Raw genomic sequence first — 23,028 nt, 5'->3', positions numbered from 1 at the left:
TGTAGGTAAACAGCTAAAGGATTGACACGAGACCCTACAGGATCAGTGCACTCGCTGTATCGAAACGCCTTTCTCGACTCACTGAGCTTTCACCTCATAGTCAGCAGAGCCTGATTGCTTTCTTGCTGTTGTGTAGACCAGATAATCTCAGCCAGCCCTCGCCACTCCCACCAGACTGATGGAAAAATCTGTTCAACGGGTTCTCTAAATGTTTTCATTCCTCATCAGGCTGATCCTTTTTCTTTTTGTTGCATGAAAATGAACTTCACCTCATCTATATTTATGTTGTAGTCTAAAGCAGTTACAAAACAGCACCTTTTATCTACAACTATTTATTACTGAGTAAAGATTGTGAATGACATCGAAAACTTGATGTCATTTGCTTTTGAAAAAAAATTTTGCTTTTTATTTCGTTTTACTATTATTGTCATTGTGAAAACTTGATCTACAGCGAAGAGTTTTCCTTGTTTTATTGAGAAAAATATATAATCCTACAACGGCCACCGTTGTAGGATAAACAATTCTGGCCATTGTTTATTGTAGTGAGTTTAGGCTGTGAGGCGACTGTTTAGCTCAGCTGTCAATATGTGTCCATGTCTAGTTTAACTGGAGGAGGATGTAAAACTTTGTCAAAAAAGTCCAGAACAAGTCAATGAGTCCGTGAAGCTCACCTGTGTCTAATGACAGCAAACTTGGGGTGATTGTTGAGGACATCCTGAATGTTTCTGTGAGTAAGTGCAGCTGTTTTTGCTGCTGTTACCCAACAGATAAACTAAACTCGGATACTTGAATAAACTCTCAAACTATCTGAGACTGTAATCAAACTGTTATCAGAGGGAAGGTGTTACTTTAAGATCCTTAAGTCTAACATTAGCTGGCCTGTTGTCAATATCAGCTTATAACCAGCTTTTGTTATCATGTGGCCTGCTTGTTGTCAAGTGTCCACAGCTGGGAGAGTTTTATCTGTAATCTGCTGACATGTTTAAGCGTTAAGCGGCAATGTGTGTTTGGCCACTGTATCTGGCACCCAGTCCAGTGTATTTTTAATTAATTAATTCTAAGTCTGTGAGAATGCATCAACTTGTTGGAGAATGTACTTATACACTAATAAATGCATATATGTGAGTACAATGGTTTTTTTTATTATTATTAAATAACCTCAAAAATTACTTATTGTGTCTTTAAATATGGCTGGAGGTTCCATAGTTTTGTCTGTGGATCTGTATGTTGTCAATGGAAAGTGGAAAGTCACTGTGAGTTCACTGTGAATGCACAAGGGACTGAAGCATCAGTGTAACTCAAAAAATGAATGTGAAATGTATTACTTTGGCAAAGTCCAAATGTTCAAACATCTCATAAACTCCCCGTGCAAAGGTATGCACACATGATGCCCCATGTTGCACTGGATGTGGCAATGGGGGCTTACAAGGATGGTGGTCTTAATGACAAATCTACATTTTCACATTTAACGAGTGTGTTGGGATAAGTTACAAATCTTTCAAACCTGAGCAATATCAAATCATGACTGTGCATTATAATCATTTCAGCACAGTTTTTAATAGACTTCATTTAAGATAAGATAAGATAAGATAAGATAAGATAAGATAAGATAAGATAACCTTTATTAGTCCCACACGTGGGAAATTTGTTTTGTCACAGCAGGAAGTGGACAGTGCAAAAGTTATGAAGGACAATTAGAATAAAATAAAATAAGAATAAATACAGTACACAACTGTACAGAATAGAAATAGAATACTATATACAGTAGAATAAAATAGAATAAAATATACAATAGGATAAAAATAGAATACAAATGCTATATACAACAGAGTGAAAAATACAACGGTGCCAGAAAGATTATTGCACATTTGTGTTACATGGGTAGTCTCGCTGTCTAACATGTTTGGGGTTTATACAAAATATGAAATAATGTATATTAGATGAATGCCCTGAAAAATTACCTATCCGTCTATTTTTTCCGCCTATCCTGGACCATCGTTGATGCAGCAGACTAAACAAGGACACCCAGACTTCCCTCTCCCCAGCCACCTCCTCCAGCTTATCCAGGGGGACACTGAGGTGAGTAGCGCCAGGCGGCGGTCAAGGGTGAAGGCCTCTGCAGTTCAATCCCCAGCCACCGAGGCTGAAAGATGATTCTAACAAAAAGTCTTATATTTTATAATGAATTAAAAATACACACAAAAATGTGCACATCACATCATTGGCCAATATAGCCAATGTAAATAATGGCAACAGGGTGGATATGTTATGCTTTAACATACTGATGATTTCCCTGCAAAGAAAAACATATTGAGAAAAAAAAATAATATTTACAGTGTTGAATATTATGAATAAGTCTATCCAACAGTAACAGTAACGAAAGGCCATTTTTTTAATAACTTATATTAGCAACTGAACTTTAACTAAGATGACTGGGGACATGGTAGTTGCAAAAAAAAATTGTAAATAATTGTAGATACATATAATTGTTTTCTATGAGTGTGTGTCTGTCAAAAATAATAAAACCAAGTCTTTCAGCTACCTTAATGTCTCCTGGGACTTTTACACAAATCACCTTTCTCTCTTTCCTGCAGTCAGCAGTCCGAGGTGGAGGGCGAGGTGAGGCTCCAACCTCTGTCATTACCCACAGTGATACCAGCACCCTTCCCACATCTGTGCAGACGGTGTCATCTGACACGGACCCTCGGTTCATTACGTAACTATTGTCATTCAGAGCTGCGCGTCCTTGACTGACACACTAACGCCTAATCCCTCTAACTTGATCTGTTTTTCTCTTTTCACTCAAACAGTCTTATCAGAGACCTGTCCTGCAGGGATGGATCTCAGGCCATTTCTGCACTGCGACATGCCTGATATGAAGCAGTGCTTCATTAACCCAGGAGATTTCCAACCTGATATGAACTCCCAGCCTGTCTGACAGATGAGACGCAGGGCAAAGCTGGACACAGTGTCAGCTTTGTTATGTACTATGAAAATTAAGATGGACTGATGTGGGTTTTTCAGGTCAGATAAGAGTCTTCACATTTCATCATTTTCCAGCTATCAGCTGAGTCTCCCCAGGCGATTTCATTCTTGTTAGCAGCGAAAATATCTTCACAAACCAGATGACTTTGTAAGATGATCACACTGGGAGAAACATTTCACTCAGCATTATTAAATTCTCAAAGTGAACACAACAACATTTCTTTCTGTATTATCTAGTTAACCATGTTTCATAGATACACAAGAGCAACACTTCATCTGTTGTATTTTCAGACAAGATACATTTGTCTGCGTCTCAAAACTGCATCATTATAAATGGCATGTTTGGGCTCTAATGCACACTTCAGGATGTTCCAGTTTGGGGGGACCAGACAATGAAGAAAGAAAATCAAATTTCTTGGTTATGCAGTGTACCCTTTCTTGTTCCTTGGCTTCTTATTTGTGACACCAAACTCCCCCTCCATTGTTGTTTGAGCAGACTAAACATGTGGGATAAGACAAAATAATTTGCACTTGAAACAAAGCCTGGCCAGATGTTTCCCCCTGCTTTTTGCATTTTTTCGTTTCAAATATCTTTTATTAGGAGCAAATATCATGGTTGTTACAAATTAACTGCTTTTTGCATTTTTTAAAAGGTGAGTCCAAAACGGGTGATGGGTCTAATTTAATGCTAACACTTTTGTAGTATTGTATAAGTAGAATTATGATTTTTAAATTGGGTAAAACAAGTAAAAACATAATCATCACACTGCAAAACAGTTGTTTAATACAAAATAATACAAAATATTGGGGCTCTTCTGACTCATAGGAGTGGACATGAGCCTGAAAATCATTTCTGCATACAACTTCTCCACTATATTGATGTCTGAGTACATCCTCTCGAGGTTTTTCTCGAGATTTCAGTTTGAAGAAGCTGATCACCATCAGGCTCCATACAGCAACATTAGCAGGCATTCTATGAGTTGCCATGCATTCGCAGGTCCTCTCCTGAATTTGGATGGGGAGCTTGGAGATACAATCAATGCCCTGAGCTATTTGTTGTGTTCGCTGAGCCTTTTCTGGATAGTTGTTGTTGTCTGGGAGCGGGCATTTGCACTTAAAACAAAGCCTGGCCAGATTTTTCACCCTGGAGTGGGAAAATTCCTGGAAAAGCCACTCTGGGAATGACACTGCAAAGAAAGGGTGTTCTCTGCTTTCAGAATATATAAAGAGCCATTCGAACGGCATCAAAAACTAGAAGCTACCGAGAAGTTTGCTTTTCCCCAAAACACACAGTTAGTGTTGGGCAGGGTCAAATTCTTAACAGTCTTTAAATCCCTGAAGAACCAACAAGGGTTAGATTTTGGTCTAGGTTAGCGTCCTTATAGACTTTTTTTTCCTGTTTTTGTCCAGTTTTTTGGACTATTTAAGAAAAATGGTAATCCACAAATGAATATGAAAGGTAACATTTACAAGTGTACCTATTTGGCATGTATCTACTACAAATTCCAGCCTTAATCCTACTCCTAACCCTAGATTGGCTGCTGATCAGATGGTGGGTGTTAAGATGTTTATGCCGGGATTCAAAGTAACCCAGCTGGCAGGCTCTGCTATTTCTCTCCCTTTCTCTCGCTCACTCTCTCTCACCACCTTTTGCTTTGGCTCTCTCTCAGGAGGAGTTTGGAGCAGGTGCCCTGAGGAGGAGCAGGTTCCGCATTCAGGCAAACTTGTTCATGTGCGCCACGGCATGCAATTTGTATATTTATCACTGTTCAAGATTTAAGGAGCAACTTAGTTTCTACCCCGTGCCAGATTGTTGTTGCCCTGATAATTTGGCTTTGAAAAATATTACCAATTTTTGAAACTTTACCTGTGTTCTAACAAATCATCCTAGCCTTCTCCTGGTTTATTACTCTGCTCGTGCTTTGTTTTACCCGCTGCTATGCTAACCTGTACGTACCTGCAATCATTTTCCACTGCTCCCAGTACGCTGATTTAATCATACTCACCTGCACTCACCTCCCTGCCCACTCTCCACCGTCTCTCCTGAACTGTCCTGTCTGCACTTCTTCAGCTGCAAGCTGAGAGAAAGGTCAAAGTAAGGAATAAACCCTGCAACACATTTAAACATTCCTCTTGTCAAACTGGGACCTTTTCTCTTCTCTAGACAGCCTCCGTGGAGAATCCCTGACCCAGTCTCTGCAAAGCCATACCTGAAATTCACCAGTCTGCCTCAAACTTCATGCTTCTATGCTCCTTTAACTACAGTCTGTAAATACCACTGGTCACCTGTCTCCTGCATTAGTATGCCATTTATAAATACAGATATATTATATGTACATGATGTAACAGTAACAAACAGATAAACATATCTGTATTTATAAATGACAAACTAAGGAGGAGTAATGATATATGTATGATGAATTGAGCAAATCCTTATTAATGCTTAATAGTGTGACGTTATCATAAAGTTCTACCGATTCAACAAAATGTTATTTATATAGCATCAAATCAATACAACAGTCACTCCAGAGCACGTTGTAAGGTGATTGCTCCCTATGACCAAGAACTTTGCAACAGTGGGAAGGAAAAACTCCCTTTATAAAAACTAATGATTAAATACAAAGGTATGCACTGTATAAAACACAGACAGTGAAAACAGGTAAGTAAAGAAGAAACACATTATGGGAAACCCCAGCAGTCTAGGCCTATTTCAGGGTAACTAAGGGAGAGTAAATCTTTTTAAGTCTAATCTTAAAAGTAGAGAGGGTGTCTGCCTCGCAAATCCAAACTGGACATAAAAGTTGAAAGCTCTGTGTCTCACAACCATTGGGATGGAACCAGCTCCACTGGGATGAGTTTAATCACTGCTACCTTGAAGACCCTAGGTACGTAGACCATTAGAAGAGATAGACTGAATAAATTTAAGATTGAAACATTGATTAATGGCAGCCATACCTTCGATGGTTTTAATGTTGTGGCCGGTTGTGGACAAAGTTTTAACTAAGCAGATCACATAAGTAGCTGTTTGCCCATCTGTCTTATCCAGTGATCTTGAGATCCACATCTTCATCACTCAAGTGTCTCCTTGAGTCTCCATCACTTTGACATCCACAATGCCAACAACTGTTTTACTGAAAATCGACCTCTTTGCTGCAGTTTACACAGTGCTGCCTCGTTCTCTCCTCTCACCCTGCCTTTCAATATCAGACTCTCCTGTCACTTCAATCCCTTCAGCACAATATCTCACCCACCTTTGTAATTCAGGGTGACTTTCAACCCCGCATATTATCTGACGTAAAAGCCATCTGCAGCCACTTTGTTTATTTCCAGTTGAGACGCCGTGTCTTTGTGAGGGATGTAACACAGCAAACTCTAAGACACACTTCCTGCCTGTCCTTGTTTGACAACATGCAGGACAATGTGGAGAAACCTGGACATAATTAGGAAGAGACGACAACAGGCATTCTGACACATGCAAACAGGAGAGTTATGGAGCGTTAGTCTGGAGGTGGGGACAGACAGTCCCACCTTCACAAAGTATCTGTTTAATGGCTGCAATCATGTCAAAGCAGTCGAAGAACTGGATGAACTTATACCTTCATGCACATTGCCAACACTTCTCAGACCGTGAAAACACGTCTTTATTGCTCTAAATAAATACCCATCTTGATGTTACCTAGACTATCTATGCACATTACAGATTAAAAGTGATGGATTCCACTCTGTTTTATTAACTTGTGTAACAGTAAATCAGTGGATTACTGCATCAAAGTAATTTTATTCATAAACTTACCAGGCAATTGTTTGGTGGTTTATAATGATGGAAGGCAACTTAATCTGCCTTTTATGACCGAATCTTAAATTCTGTGAACTATTTTACCAGAACCTTAAAACTGGAGTAAAATTACTGACATCATCTTTAGGGATGAATTTCAGTAACCTTTGGGGAAATTTCCAGGAATATTATCTTGTGTGGAACCACACAAACCAATCATATTCTCAGTAACATTTTATGGACACTATCCTGGCAAATAAATTTCTGTTTTGTGATATTTTCCTCTTATTTTGTCATATTTCTCTTTGATGTCTTCCTTTGGACATTGTATAACATCTGTCACATATACTGTAGATTATCTACCATTTAATTCCAAATGGACAAAAGCAACAAAAGTTATTTTTTAAAGTATATTTTGCCTGATTAGTCACAAAATTCAGTGCTGCAAACATTTCCCTCAACATTTAGGTACTCTGTCCTCATTCTACTTATGATCAGCAACCTTTTTCATAGTGCTTCCATGTCTTTCACACATTTATACTGTGGCTTTATTTCCTAGAAATACAGAAGAATCTTAAAAGGGTTTTAGTCCCTGGTGGAAGACCCTACTGTGGAAATTAGCCATGTGAAGCAGCCAGTTTGCTGATCGCATTAGACATGTCCATCTGTGGATACTTGCCTTCTGACCTAATCACCCTGCAGATTAGTTCTGGGCATGTTTGTATTTGAGAGTCTGATCTGATGTTTGGTCTATAAAGCTCCAGTCTGGCAGTCAGGTTTCATAGTGTGATCCAGAATCAAAGATTTTCATCAGCAGATGTGTCCAACACCCCAAAGTCGCAATGTGTGATAAGATTTTAACGAAAATAACAAAATAAATCCACTAAAAATGCCATTCAGTCCTAGTAGACTACTTCACAGCTTCCAGATGCAACAGATATCTCACTCACTTACTGGTGAAACGTTTTTTAAAATAATTTTTCAAAGAACCCGTTAAAGGTCTTGACCAAAATAATGTTATGCCATTAAAACAGTATACTTGCTTTATGTCTAAGGTTTTGGAAGATATTACTCAGCTTCCTTTAAATTAATGTAAATAGTCCACCAGACAAAAAAGTGATGCTGTCATCAGAGTTTATAAAACAAGGGTTTTATTTCTATTACTAAAAAATCCAAACAAACATTTATGAGGAAAGTGCAGTAATTGAAGCCAAGAGAGCATGACAGGGTCAAACACTAAGTAATGTGTCCTCCCAAGTCAGGCCCAGACATGCCCTCCTTGTCAGGCCTAAGAATTAGCATAAATGTGTTTTTTTGTTTTATCCTTACCCGTGTAAATATCACTGTAGTTGAAGCGGTTATTGTGTAGTCGTCTGATTACAGACCTATGAGCCAAATATTACCCAATTTTAGCCCTAGAAGCTGTGGACCATTTAGACACTTTTTAAAACTTCTAATCTAAACAGAAAATGTATCAATAAACAGTTGAAGTTAGATTGATAACAGCCCGAAACAATGACTCATATTTCACTTCTCGAGCACATTTAGAGAGAAAAGGATATATTTCAAAAGGCCATAAATGGCCAGCTAGTTTTAACCCAGAATGCAGTGCCCACACAGCATTGGGGAATGGTCAAGACCAACTGTCTGTAAAACCTAGTAAAGGTAATCTGGGAATTCTCTCCAAATCCAGCTTTAAAAGCATATCTCAAACAACAGCTTAAGACACAGATCTGTGATTTAGCAGAAAGCTAAATAAATCTCCCCAGTGTTATTTCAGGTTATAAAATAAATTAAACAACATGTCTATGGCGTTCCCACAAGTTCAACAAGGCAGCATATTTACTCACTCCCTCTGTGGGTAGATTTGGTTTTTATATAATGCTTTCAATAAAAATAAACAGTTCACAGAATGATCAGTGGATTATCCAGACTAACAGGATTTGCAAGGAAATGCTTTTGGATGATTTTTTTTTCAACATAATTCTTAAATGCTGCAGGGACTGTTAAGTAAAATTCACTTCAGTTTTTACCACGGTAGATGAGAGAAAATGAAAAAAGGTCTAGTTGCAGCAATTAATCCATTTCACACATCATAAATGCCTTCCAAAATGCAGATTAAAGCATATTTCAAAGACTTTTTTTTTATTTACAGTGCGTACAGTAAGTGATCTATCATGTTTTATCTTTCTTTGGTGGCACAGGAAAATATAGCATCAGCTGACAACATGAGCACAACCATTTTATTGGCAGTAAACATACTGAAACAATCACCTCAATAGCCTCTATGCCTAATTGCAGATCTCCTTATACAGTACTTCAGGGGCCTCTGTGACTTAATGTGCTGACAATGTGTTTTTACTGCTATGGAGAAAGGCAGCGTGTTGACTGCCACATGCCTCCTGCTGCTTTAGCATCAATGGCAGTTTTGTGTCTGTCTAAAACATGAAAGCACTCTTGAGTATCCTCCAATTCCATCCTGTGGGGAAATAAAAAAAGAGAGAATGCTGCAGAAGTAGAATCTGTGTGGGAGTGAAGGTTTTATTGGTTTTACTGTATATGCCAGGGAAGGAGATGGTTAACTCAAACAATGAATCAATGTCCCGATTGATTTTTATCCCCTGATCTTTCTCTTTTACTTACATGATTTTGATTTTGGAGAATTCATTCACCTTGATGCGGTTACCTCCGAGATCTGTGAGCATCTTTAAAGCGAGAGATGCTCACATTTATGCTTGAAGGCAACAATAATAAATACACACACTGCCTCAGAAAGCTGTGCTGTCATGTTCAGCTTTTACAATGACATCATGTCTCATCATTGCCTTTACATTACACCATCACACATTTCCTTCATGGAATAAATCTGTGTCTTAAAAATGCAAACATATTTTTTGAATTTTTAAATATTTTTCTTTTTCTAAACTTCACAGTCAGTATTTGCAGTTTTTCATATTACGGCATCTTTACTGAAGAAAGAATGGCATGAATGATCAGTGTTGGTCAAGTTACTTGAAAATAGTAATTAGTTACTAATTACTGATTACTTCTCCATGAAAGTAATCCTGGTACTTTACTGATTACTTATTTTCTGAAGTAATTAGTTACTTTATTACTCTATTACTTAGTTACTTTTAAAAAACATGATACACAACCTGAATACATAATAAAGCAATGGACCTTTCAACCATATAAAATTGAATCAAATGAAAAGCCTCTTTTTAAAACTTGTTTTATTAGTTTTAATCCTTTAATTTTATGCACATTGGATCAAGCAAAAATTATATGCAACTGTCTTTGACTGGAAGAAATGTGTTTAACATTTAAATCTATTTTCTGCATATCCCAGCATGTAAAATGCTGCGTGGGGCCCACGCTAATGTTTTTGTCACTTTTTAGGGAACTTAAAGTAATGTAAGTACTTCCCAGCTTTAAATGCTGCATGGTCGTACTCTCCCGCGCTCCATATTATCCATTGTTGATCTACACACATCTGTTGCTGCCATGGACAGCAATAACGCAGTGCTTACGGGAAAGTAACAGTAATCTAACTACTCTTTTTGTAATAGTAATCCCTTACTTTACTCATTACTCGATAAAAGTAATCAGATTAACACATTACTGCCCACCTCTGATTGATCTTTCTAATCTTTATATAATATGATAACACCTCCTGGGTGTTCCTGTCCTAGGAGCAGGGTCGAGGGCAAACCCAGGACACAGAGATTACATCACCCAGCTGACCTGGGAACACCTCAGTGCTCCACCAGATGAGTCAGAAGATTTTTGGATTGTCAGAGATTAGATTTTGATCCCTGCAATTTTCTAACATGGGTGTTAAAATCCTCCCCCCCTTCTCAAATCTTTATCTTAAATGTCTTAAATTGTTCATTAAGTGCTGACCTCCATATCTGCTGAAATCCTCAACCTCTCTGGGATACTCCTTACTTACCCAGTTATGTTATTGAGCTGTGGCCAATCAACCTGATTTGCATCAAATTCAAAATGAATGTTTTTAACAAGCTGAAAATTCTCAGACATCTCACATCTGAAAAGAACTGAGAGAAGTCTGTTGAATTTCTTCTGAGAACCACAGTAAAAATATTTCATGCACAGGAGAGAATTTCATCTACTGATATTTTATTGAAAAAGCTAACTGCAGTACTTCTGTCTGTATTCTTTTTTTTTTTTTTAAATTGCAGCAATTTCTGTCAGATACACATATTTTTCAGCCATGTCTGCAAACTGAATGGGATTGAACAGCTTTAAAAGTTTGTGGAGAAGAACAGAAATACTGAGCCACATCTGACTCATAACTCAGACACAGACATGATGAAAATGGTCTTAAAGCTAGTGTGACGTAAATGTTTCATTTACCCTACCTTGAATAAATCTATATAATTAAAACTCCAGGAGTACTGTCATGGCTGCTACGGTAGTTGTGTGGTGACGGAAGGACCCAAAATGTAGGCAAAGGCTGTGATGCGAGTGAGCGTTTTGTTTTCAGTAGTGCCAATGTGACAAAAAGAGGAAATAATGAACGGGGAGCTACCAAAACCTAGACTGGAAAAACTAACCTCATGCAAACAGGAACTGAAAAATAAAACGCTAAACACCAGGATACCTGGAAGCATGAGGAAACAAAAGGCATGGGAAGAAAGGCTGTGACATGCAGGGGTGACATGGAGAATGTTACAAAGAGAGACGCAGAGAAACACCAAGAAATGCAGACGGACACACTAATATACAGAGAGGGAAATGAGGAAACAGGAGCGAGACACAGCTGAACCTAATACGCAAGATGAGACAAGAGACACAGACCTTCAAAGTAAAACCAGAAACACACAGACTGAACTTACCGGCACAGACTCAGGGAGACGAAACAGAGCACACGGACAGGGATATTTAGACACTAATCAAAGGAGGCACAGGAGGAAAACCTAGGAACTAGAAACCCTGAGAACAAAACCTAAACACTACTAGAGATAACCATGAAGCAATCAAACAAACAATCAGAACAAAACTCAAAACTCTGGGTCACCCACTCACCACCATGACAAGTACATCCAAAAGAATCATAACATTTGTATGTTTTCTTCAGTAGATTAACAATCCGGTGATAGTTGCCTATATAACAGTTTTGTTCTAAATATAAAACGCTATTAGCTACTTTAGGTACAATTTTCTTTAACATGTATGGCATACATGTAATTCACTTTTAAAGACAGATGTATTCTTCTATCTTTTCTTTCACCTGCTTTCAGCTCAGCTCATTCAGGAACGAGCCGTCGCTAACAGCTGCTTCCATGCTTCAGTTGCTGCAGATTGAAGCACACAACACATGCTATGACAATAAAACAAAAGCTTCATGGAAGCATTCAAAACAATCTTTTCTTTCTGTTACTTTCTCTCTGATTGTTCGCATTATCACTATCAAGCACTCAGTAACACATTAGTTGATTAACACCAACTGCTAAGACGTAGATATTCATCAGCCACACTCTAATGTCCTTCGGGGCTGATTGAATCTCGTTGAATTTCCACCCAAAACAATCACACAATGAAACCAAGTGCTCCGCTTTCAAACAGAAATACCACTATTTGCAATTCCAGTGGCGCAGAGGCATTCATTATTTTCATCAACTTCGTCCTCCCCAAAGGGGATATGCAGCAGGCAGGGTTTAATTGAATTAGCCGTGTTCCGCCCGGCAGTAAGATTGATACAGGAGTCCCCATGTTACTTGGTCATAGATCTGAAGCAGGTGCCAGGGTCTAAGTGAACCATAACTAAAAGCTTATTGACCCTCTGCAGTTGCCATATTGGCTAATATCTCATGTGCTGCATGATAGTGACTAAACGGAGCTTGTGGACAACAGCAGTGGGGAACAAATAAAGGGGAATCTGGAACAATGCAATACTTAGAAAAACATTGGTATTCCTTCTAGTACAATATCTCACAATAGATATAGCAACACAAACAGCTCGTAATGAGTTACAGAGTCAGTTTACCCATTTTAAATAATAACAAGTGATAGCAGTTACAATAGGGCTGACATTTTTATTGACTCTGAAATCAGTAATGCTTGTGCTTGTTAAATTAAAACATCTTGAATCTTTTAATGAATATATAGTAAAAGTTTTTGCTCTGAAAATTCACAAGTAAATGGACAAAATGCATTTTTCAAAGCACCTACATTTTCAAGACTTGCAAGTGTACTATAATAAATAATAATAATATAATAAATAATAAACAGAGAAATGAAAGCATCCTGCTGGCTTCATCAGTTAATTCAAATGTCAGCATTTTATGAGTCAGACATTGGCCAGTTTTACATTAATAATGCTCAAGGCTTCATTCAGACATAGCAGGAGTGCCCTAAAGTAGCTGTGATATTATGAGCTGCATGCAGGATTTCAGTAGCTCAAGTTTCCTATAATATAATGCATGAGATCTGGTCAGAAATAGCAGATATCATCATGTTACAGATGCTTTACTGTTTTCCAAGGGATTTAACATTCTCTGGAATAATGTTTAGTACACTGAAAACTCAAAATGCAAGAGATACATGCAATTTTAATTCGTGGGCAAGCCTGCACGTAAACACAATACCATGCATCTAGACAGCCGTCGTATTAAAATCAATACAGAAATATTACTCAGTCCAACGTGGAGAGATTGCTTTTGCAGAAAGGACTGCATGGTGGGGCTGGTGGACGCCAGTGGAGTTGCAGAGATTTGCACAAGTTGTCCTTGTTTGCCTTTGCTTTGTTTTCACTTACTGATTAGCTGACTTTTTTTTTGCTTTTTGCCTTTTTATTTTTGCTTTCATTGGCTGATTAGGTTCACTTTCTCAGCATTAAACCTGGACAAAAACAATGCATTTAAATGGAATAGCGATTTGATATTTTACAGGCCCATATGTGAGAGGTTTTATGAGACTCATCTCAGTGTTAGACAGTATAAAAAATGCATCTAACTTCCGTGTTGGAACCAAATGCAGAAGTGCCTGAAAATCCTTCTATGTGAAGGCCACCTGATAGCTGTGGTTACATAAGGTCCTATAGCTTGAAAAACAGCTTTGTATCATAGCCTCTGTAAAAACTGTTCAAATTTACGATCAGAATCTACAGTGACTGAAGATCTGCCCTTACTTCCTGTCATCTCTTTGTCTAGCAAAGACACAAAATCCAAATAAAACCTGTTAAAAATGCTTTCCATAAAACATTAAGAAGTTAGATTTCAACTTTTGGCAGTGGTTTTCAATGTTGTTATCATTTAGGCTCAATTCAATTTGACTGTTTTCTTCTGTATGACCCTTTAATAACAAAATAGATAAGGCTGTAGGCAATCAACATATTAATTAGCTACAAGTGATAAACTCTAATCCACCTTTGGGGATGTTTGTAATTTCAAGCTATAAAAGTGATAGTCAGATCTGATCAGATAGGACACTGACACCTGGTTAGAAAGAAGCAAAGGGACTTCATTACGCATCATTTACTTACAAAAATGGGAGAAGACACTGAACAAAACAGGCAAGTCTAGAAAAGCCAACAAATAGAGAAACAGAGTGGGAAAAGGTATGCACCTGCTCAAGAACAGGTAAGACAAACAGATGGAAAAGCAAAACGCAATGACAGCTTACAAAGTACGCACATAAATAAAAAGGAAGTTATGAAAAAATGATTGCTAATGTGATGGAACTGTCTTTTGTGTCACTTAGTTATACACATATAGGATAGCATCACAAGTGTGTTTTATGCTTTATCACACGTACACAGTTAGGCCATCGTGAGTAGGTCAGAGGTGTTCAGGTTCAGATGTGGGGGGTTTAGATAGATAGTGGGGGCCCTTCTGCTCGTCTCTGGGAGGAGGGAGGAGACGGCTAAGTGAAAAACAGTCGTAATTGTCTTTGGGGGAGGGTTCAAGGATGAAGGTATAGACCTTCGTGTGGAATATTCTTTGTCTCTGTGTTTCATCAGTTCGTGTATAAGACATGAGCGAGCAGTGGACATCGTTAGAGACCATTTTGGTGTCCGACCAGAGTGTTCTCTCCACTGCAGTGTTTATAATAAAATCCATTTCAGAAGACGCTCAGCAAGTTGTTGCAGTTTATTTGAAATTTCCCACGACACTAATGATACAGGCGGGGCAAGCGATGGCAAAAAACCAATCAAATCAAGACTGGAATTAAAATCAATTAAAATACACAGAAATTAACTAAGAAAATAAAATAAGAAATGACTAAACAGAAAAGAGATGAGTAGCACACATGACCAAGGAAACACAAGGCATGCTGGGAAAAGGTTGGTGATAAAAACCATAGAAGAAAACAGGAAAAACTAACACAGATTACTGCAAAAGTAACCAAACCTAATAACTATAACAAAGACAGTGGATAAATAGAAAGATGCACTCGTTGTGTCAGAGCTTAGTGAATCTGGGGGTTTAGCCAATCTGGAATGAGATCTAAAAGTGGAACAGGCTATCAGATTCTGAGCCATGCTAACAGTTTAGTGTTTTCAGACTTTAGGGATTCCCTCTTAGTGTTTTTTAGGGAACTGGGGTTTTTTAGGGTGATTTGGGTGAGCGGACTGCCTCAACTAAAAATATTCTTGCTGACTCTCATTACTTATATCGTCCATCAGCTATTAGCTGTCATGCCAAAAATTTGTGCATGCTAAGTGAACAACTAAAGCTGTGGAGCTCTAATTATCTGTAACACAATCATTTATTACACTGTCTGTCATTTTGACTCAGAAAAACTTCACTGTTATTTTAATCAAGCAGCTGTTCTGATCTTGTAAGAGATCCGCCTGCCAACACATTTATATTCTCCCCTGTCATATGTCCACTCTTTGGTGGTGCAGATGTATATTACAGATAAGATTGGGGTCTCAGAGGCATAATCCCTATCTTTTCCTTCTGGCTATGGCTTTACTCGTCTGTAGCAGCCCGCCTTTGATTTCTCCTCTCAGTCCTATGACCATCCTTGTTTTCCTGTTACACTTCTATCTGCTGTGTAATTGGTGCTTGTGCCCCACCACCTGAGACTCCCTTTAACCTTCCAAAAAAACAAGAGAAGAGTGAAAGGAAGGGGATGAGATTCTTTCTCCAGAAAATCAGCTTGTTGAAAAGTAGGCCACAGAGCCGGCTGGCACCTGTGTAAGTGGATGGAATTCAATGCAACAGTTTAATACATAACTTAGAGTATATTTTAAATCCTAATAAATTCAGTTGACTCAGATTTAGTAACTCCTGACTGTGTTCTTAGGGATTTGTGTAGCCATAGCATTTGGAGCCATAATTCTACATTTTAGATATTATATTTAATATGTGCAAGAACAATGCAATCAGTGTGCCCTATTCATAATGGTAACTTGAATTACAAACTATCTTCTAAAACTGAGAAATTGTCTTTTGATAAAGGAAAAAAAATAATTTTAATTTCCATTTTAATGCCGTAAAAAAAAAAGTTGGCATGTTTACTGCTGCGTTGCATCACATCTTTTTTCAGCTACACTCTGTTAGCATGCAAACTGAGAAGACTGGTTATCAAAGCAAATTAGAGGATTACAGTGTACGCTGGAGTCTGGGGTCTATTTTGTCTGATTCTTTTCCCTTTTTTGTGTTTGTGCAAACGTCAAGGAGGCCAGATTAGTACTGTGAGTCTACAATGAATCATGAGGTCTTAATATTTATTGAATGTGTTTTGACATTGACTTGCTGTATTAAGCAAGACCTGCCCTGAAAAAGACGTCATCTGGAAGCCAGTCAATGGTGTATATATAATCATGGTGAGAAGAAAGTACGCCCTCATTAAAATCCAAGATTTGGTGTATTGGGACATAAAAACGTGGTCTAGAGTTTTAAATGTAGCTAAAAACATTTCCAGATGAAATACAAAACATGGCAAATGATGGTTGTTGGGTTTTTTCTTAACAAAAGTTCCAAAGCGGCTTGTGACAAACAAAGTTAGGAAACACTACTACTTGCATAGGAAAGTAGCAGCAAGGTGCCAATAATCAATTTAACATATACTTGATTAGCTGATCATGAGTAAGTGTGACCACCTCTATGAAAACAGAAATGTTGCAGTTTGCAGGTCAGAAAATTGATGCCAAGGATGTCTTAGAGAAGTGACGCTGCCCATCCCTCCAAAGGTTATAAGGCTAATTCCAAATAATCTGAATCTGGGGTGAAGTCGCTTGACGTCCCAAGGTCAGCGAAATGCACAGAGAAATTGCAAAATAACAAAAGAGCCACATCTCAGACTCCACAGGGCTCTGTAACGATGTTAAAAGTTCAAGTTCATGACAGTACGCTTAGAAAAAGACTGAACAAGCATCATTTATGTTTGCAAACTTGCATCTAAACAAACCGCAAGACTTCTGGAACAATATCCTTTGGACAGAAGAGACCAAAGTAAAGGTCTTTAGGCATAATGCATAATGTACGGTGAAAACCATAACTGGCAAATCAGCACAACCAGCGGTTAAGCATGGTGGAAGAGGGCTGATGATTTGGGCTTGTTTTGCAGCCACAGAACCCGAGCACTTTGCAGTCATTACAACCATGAATTCCTCTGTGTGCAAAATATTCTAGAGTTAGTCCGAAAACTAAAGCTTGACTAAAACTGGGTCATCCAACAATGATCCCAATGATCACCATAATACTACACCAGCAAATTTTCAACTGGGTTGAAGGTTTCAGGGGTCCAGTAAAATTCCAGACCTCAATGTGACTGAAATGCTGCTGTGACACTTTCAGAAAGCTGTCCATGACTGCTCACAAACCCCAATAAACTGAAGGAACATTGCATAGAAGAGGGAATTAAAGTTCCTCCACAACAGTATGAAAGACTGATGAAATCCTACTAAAGACGATTACTTTATTTGAAGTAGCTAAAAGTGATCCGCCAAGCTCTGGGCTCATGGAGTGTACTGTTTTTCCACATTCTGGGTTATGGATGCATTCCCCTTCATTGTGGATACAGTATCCATGATTTCCAGTGAGGTTTTCACTTTTAATAGTTTTTACTTTTTCCAAGATAATTCACTTCAAAGCCTCAAACAGTCTGTTCTTGCCCCATTCAAAACGAGCATTTGACAATAAATGTTTTCTGTTTTGACATTTGATAAGTTGTCTTTGTACTGTTTTCAATTAAATAAGATACTTGAGTCATTACATTCTGGGGATTTAGTCTCATTATCTTGCCATCGTAGACATATTTTCCGGGACAAAATTACAAATTGTGCCCCCTGGGAGTTAGTTTGCCTCAAAGGAACATTATAAGTTTTCCAAAGCCAATAAACCCATCAAATGGGAGCTGATTTCTGCACTCATTCCCCACTCCCCCTGACAGCCTGAAGGAACAGTGAATACAGCATGTTTAGGATTGATTAATGATATGTGTTGAAGTCGAGGAGTGTAAGCTGAGGCAAAAGGAATAATGACTCTCACAAACCGAGCATCTCCATTAGCTGTGGAGGTAACGATTCAGTGATGCGCTTTAGACGTTATTGTCAGCAGTAAATCACATTTTAAGGAGGATGAGTTTCAACCTCAGGTGGGATTAGTTTATTAGGAAGTGAAAGTCTGACATTCAGCAATGACAAAGTGAAAGACCCCGTTGCAACGTGCAGACTCACGTTGACATTTATGGAGAGCAAACATGCAGACACACATACGCTCAGGCATACACGCACTGTCACCCACAAACAAGCCTTCAGTGGAAATGTACCTTCTCAACCTTGAAAATGATTGTCCATTGCACCAAATGAGAGACATTAGAGCTGTGAGTCATTTTAAGCATTCATAATCAGCCACACTGAGCAGACATCATCAGCAGCAAGGGGGAAGAAAAATCATGGAATATATGAGATAACGAGGGCCTGGAGGTAAGAGGATGACCTCAGAGGCTGTGGTCAACCAGAGTGATTGGTGATGAGGTGATGAAGGTGGACTGAACGTGCTGAACCACGTCCTCTTCAGTGAGTTGGATGGAGGAGGGGGCAGGACTGTGTGGGGATGTGTGGTACGTCCACAAACCAAATGAGGGCAGCGGGTTGATGGAAGATTCAGGCCATAGTGGTAAACACAGCAAGGTGACCTTTCTCAGCTTAGAGAAATATTTTCAATGTAAAAATGTACACAACCAACAAAATACACGAGGCGATGTTTTATGGGAACAGGGACTGTTTCAATTTTTTTCTAGCATTTTTATTATTTTTGTCTCTTTTTGAGATTACACCTAATGAAAACCCAGTAATGTACAGTTCATGTGGTGACTCTTTGGGGAGCTATAATACAGTGTGTGGTTGGACTATTTTCCCTCACTGATTCATTTGTCCAATACGTGATCTAAATATAGTACAGAAATGGCACAGACTGCTGCTTTCAGTCCATGCTACACGACACAGTTTTTATTTATATATTTATTTTTTTATCTGTGCTTTCTATCCCACATAGCATTTCAAGATAAATGAATGCCCTCTGATAAATAATACTCTCTGAGATAAATCTGATTAAGATAGATTATGATAGATTATGTGTCTGTTATTAGTAAACCAAGAAATTCTTGGAGTTTGGTGTGGATATATACTATTAATAGTTTAAATGTTCCCACATTTATGAAATCTTATAATCCTAGAAAGGGACACTTTTTTTTTTTACAATATATGATGTAAGCGTAAGAATAAATCAGTTGCAGATGATAAGGATGGAGCTTTATTGAACTGAGCCTCCAGTGCTTCCTCGTATTAAATGCTCTGGTATAAATGTAGATGTTTAAGGATGCAGCCATAGTTCAGCAGGATTTATGCTTTGTCAGAACTGAATGTTGCATGGTCAGGTAGTGCCATAAATCCCCCCACCACTCACATTTTCTTGATTGAATGGGGAGGTCTGTGTTAACTATTTGCTGTAACATTGTACAAGTTAGTTTCATAGTCGGAGGACTGTACTTTTGTGGCTTCATTCATGTGCACAGCCCAGTGTTTTCCTGAAAATGGTTTGCATCAGTCCGTTTTGGGGGGTTTTGTTGTTTGTTTGTTTTTTCAATTCTGCTGACACTGAGTACTGATCCAATACCTTTGTTAAATGAATGTGCCGTGAGGAAGAGACGGGGTTACCCTTACCAGAGCCAAAACGTGGAGAGCAACTTAGCTCAATGACAAATATATGCAGGCATCCATTTTCTGCCTCTTATCTGATCTGGGACCAGAGGCAGGGCAACAGTCTAGCAGACTCATGCAGACCTGCCTTTCCCACAAGAAAAGAAAACAAAACTCTCTCTTACACTCTGGGAATTGGTGTGTGTGTGTGTGTGTGTGTGTGTGTGTGTGTGTGTGTGTGTGTGTGTGTGTGTGTGTGTGTGTGTGTGTGTGTGTGTGTGTGTAAGGTAACGAGTCCTCTAATAGAGGTCTGTGAGGTGAGACTTCTGTACAGCATCTTAGCTGTTCCTAGAAATGCACTCTTCAGGGCAAAGACCTCTGATGTTGTGCCTGGAATCTGGTGGAATCACTCTTCCAGTTTTAGGATTACAGCTCCTAATACTCCTATTACCACTGGTACCAATTGTGTCTCCCGTGTTGTCTCAGTTTGGCAGCCTGGTCTTAGAGTCCTTGTGTACTCTTCTGTCAACCAGGCATGGGTACTTTGGCTGTCTCCACCAATCAACATCTAAAATTACTAAAATACATTTGATAGGGCTCATGAAATGCAATCTGCAGGTAGAGTGTATTAAGTGGCAATACAAAGCAATAAAGAAAAAGTAGAATTGATTATATGAGAACTGCTACTTATTATTGATGGTAAATTACAATGTTAAAGACCATTTTTACTGCAAGGGCCAGTTCTGACCATTGCTATAATAATACATTTACATAATGAATATAACAGAGCAAGTATTAATGCTTTATAGTCAGGGTATAGCAGACTTCCGGACACATTGTTCATCAATTAGCTAACAGACTCATATAACGCTGCATAGTTTATATGGCTGTAAAAAAAACAACCTTTACATTCATTTAGTAGATTGGGTTTTACACTTACTCATTTATCTGCATGCTGGGGATGATGTGCAGAACAGATTTCCACCATAAATATAAAGATGTCTGTTGCATTTGATTTTTTGATTAAAAACCCCCGACAGGCCTCCGCAGGCAGTGAAATATGCTTCCATGCAAGTAGAGGAATTTAACGATGGAAGCAGGTGAGTCACTTCCTTTCCATGTTTCCTACTTCTCACTCCCCCCAACACAGTCTCTCAATCTCTCTCTGTCTTTCTTGATTCATGTCTGTGATGAATGATTCTGAGCTGTAACTAACAGACAGACTGTGACAGATGCTGGCTGCCGATTCATCCCTCTACATAATTACTCTCTCACCACCAATAGAGGCCACACATGTAAAGCACATACAGGCACACACCCCTCACGTATACTCAGTCCTCATGCAGCAGTCAATAAGACCCTGTGTGCATACAGAATGCTAAAGCTTTAACAGTCTTGTTAAAATTTGAAAATGGTTCCAGGATGTTAAAAAATTAAAGGATTTCCTAAAAGTCTCAAAAGGCAGTTATGTGTAGGGTAATAGTTGTCCACTTCATTTAAATTACGTGGGCCTGGGCCATAGGTCGGATATAAAAAGATGAATGAAGCCACCATGACATCACCCACTGGCTCATGGAGTATTTTCTTAAGACCATATTTGGACAAGGGGAAATGGAGAGCATTTGCTAGCAGTGGCTAGGTCTCCACAGGCAGTGAAATAGCTAGCTTGGTTGCCAAGGTGCAGCAGTAATTCATGGTAGCATTAAATATTTTCCTAGCTAAAAAAGACTTGCATAGAAGTATGTTAGTGTCTTGTAGTACAGCTGAACAAGATAAAATGGCACTCACCTGTCACTCCAATCAGCCATACCTGTAAATATCCATAAATTTACTGTATCTTTTTTTTTCTTATGTTGTAAATTTGCCCTGTCACTGTATCTCTTATTTCTTGTTTTTTTTATTTTATATTCCTAACTTTGTATGAATCTGCATCTGGCTGTCGCTTTGCTGCTGGAACGCGTGAATTTCCTCAGTGAGGGACAATAAAGGATGCTTCTATTCTATTCTATTTTATTCTATTCTAATACAGTTTACATTCTACATCTGACTGCTTGTTTGTCACAAAGGGTCATCACAACTTTGATTTCGCAGTTTTACACTGGATGCACTTCCTATCACAACCCCGAGGACATTTATGTCTCTGTCCTTTCGCTTCCTAAGGAAAATGTAAATGACTACACTATGGATCCACATCTTAATACAATTTAAATATGTGTTACTTTATATAAAAATGTATTTATGTCATAAACAGAGAAATTTGCTTTAAAAAAACAATAAGTTTGTCTTAGGACTCTCCAAATTTTGAATGACAACAGACAGTAGAAAAGATGGACATAGTTACCATGATACAGTCCACTGGTTTCTGAAGTCCCATTTTGAAGCTCCAAGACTGTGAGGAATCTTGGAGTTGTTTTTCACCAGGATATCACCTTCAATGCACATATTAAACAAATATGTAGGACTGCGTTCTTCCATGTGCAATATCTGTAAAATTAGAAACATCATGTCTCAGAGTGATACTGAAAAACGTTCAGAAAAGTTAATGTATTACTTACTTGTAGGTTGGATTAGTGTAATTCATTATCATCAGGATGTCCTAAAAATGCCCTGAAAAGCCTTCAGTTGGTCCAAAATGTTGCAGCAAGAATACTGACATTGACTAGAAAGAGCAGCCCCATCTTATCCTGAAGACCTCATAGTACCGTATCAGCCCAATAGAGCACTTTGCTGTCGTACAGCTGGTTTGTTTGTGGTGAAATGGGAGGCAGAGCCTTCAACTTTCAATCCCCTCTTCTGTGGAACCAGCTCCCACATTGGATTCGGGAGACAGACTACCTCTCTCCCTCCTTTAAGATTAGGTTTAAAACTTTCCGTCTTGATAAAGCATATAGTTAGGCTGGATGAGGTGACCCTGAATCCTCGCTTAGCTACGCTGCAATAGGTCTAGGTTGCTGGGGGATTCCCATGATGCACTGGGTGTTTTTTCTTCACTCACCTTTTTTCACTCTCTATGTGTTTATACATCACTCTGCATTGAATCATTGCTTATTATTATTCTCTGGCTTTCTTCCACAGCATGTCTTTTGCCCTGTCTTCTTCCCCTCACCCAAACTGGTCGCAGCAGAAGGCCGCCCCTCCCTGAGTGGTCAAG

At 38.6% G+C, this 23,028-nt stretch overlaps 1 long non-coding RNA gene across 1 annotated transcript; it reads right to left on the bottom strand.

The window, feature by feature from the left end:
* Positions 1-4,477: 4,477 nt before the first annotated feature.
* Positions 4,478-22,355, bottom strand: LOC134633313 (uncharacterized). The gene is made up of 3 exons (XR_010094707.1): positions 22,219-22,355; positions 21,666-21,687; positions 4,478-5,063 (listed from the first exon to the last, which is right to left on the bottom strand). It is a non-coding gene; the product is annotated as an uncharacterized LOC134633313 (long non-coding RNA).
* Between the last annotated feature and the right edge of the window lie 673 nt (positions 22,356-23,028).

Source organism: Pelmatolapia mariae, linkage group LG8, assembly GCF_036321145.2.
Source record: "Pelmatolapia mariae isolate MD_Pm_ZW linkage group LG8, Pm_UMD_F_2, whole genome shotgun sequence".
NCBI classification, from domain to species: domain Eukaryota; kingdom Metazoa; phylum Chordata; class Actinopteri; order Cichliformes; family Cichlidae; genus Pelmatolapia; species Pelmatolapia mariae.
Note: the sequence above shows the minus strand (reverse complement) of the source record. Positions and strands in the feature narration are given on the sequence as shown.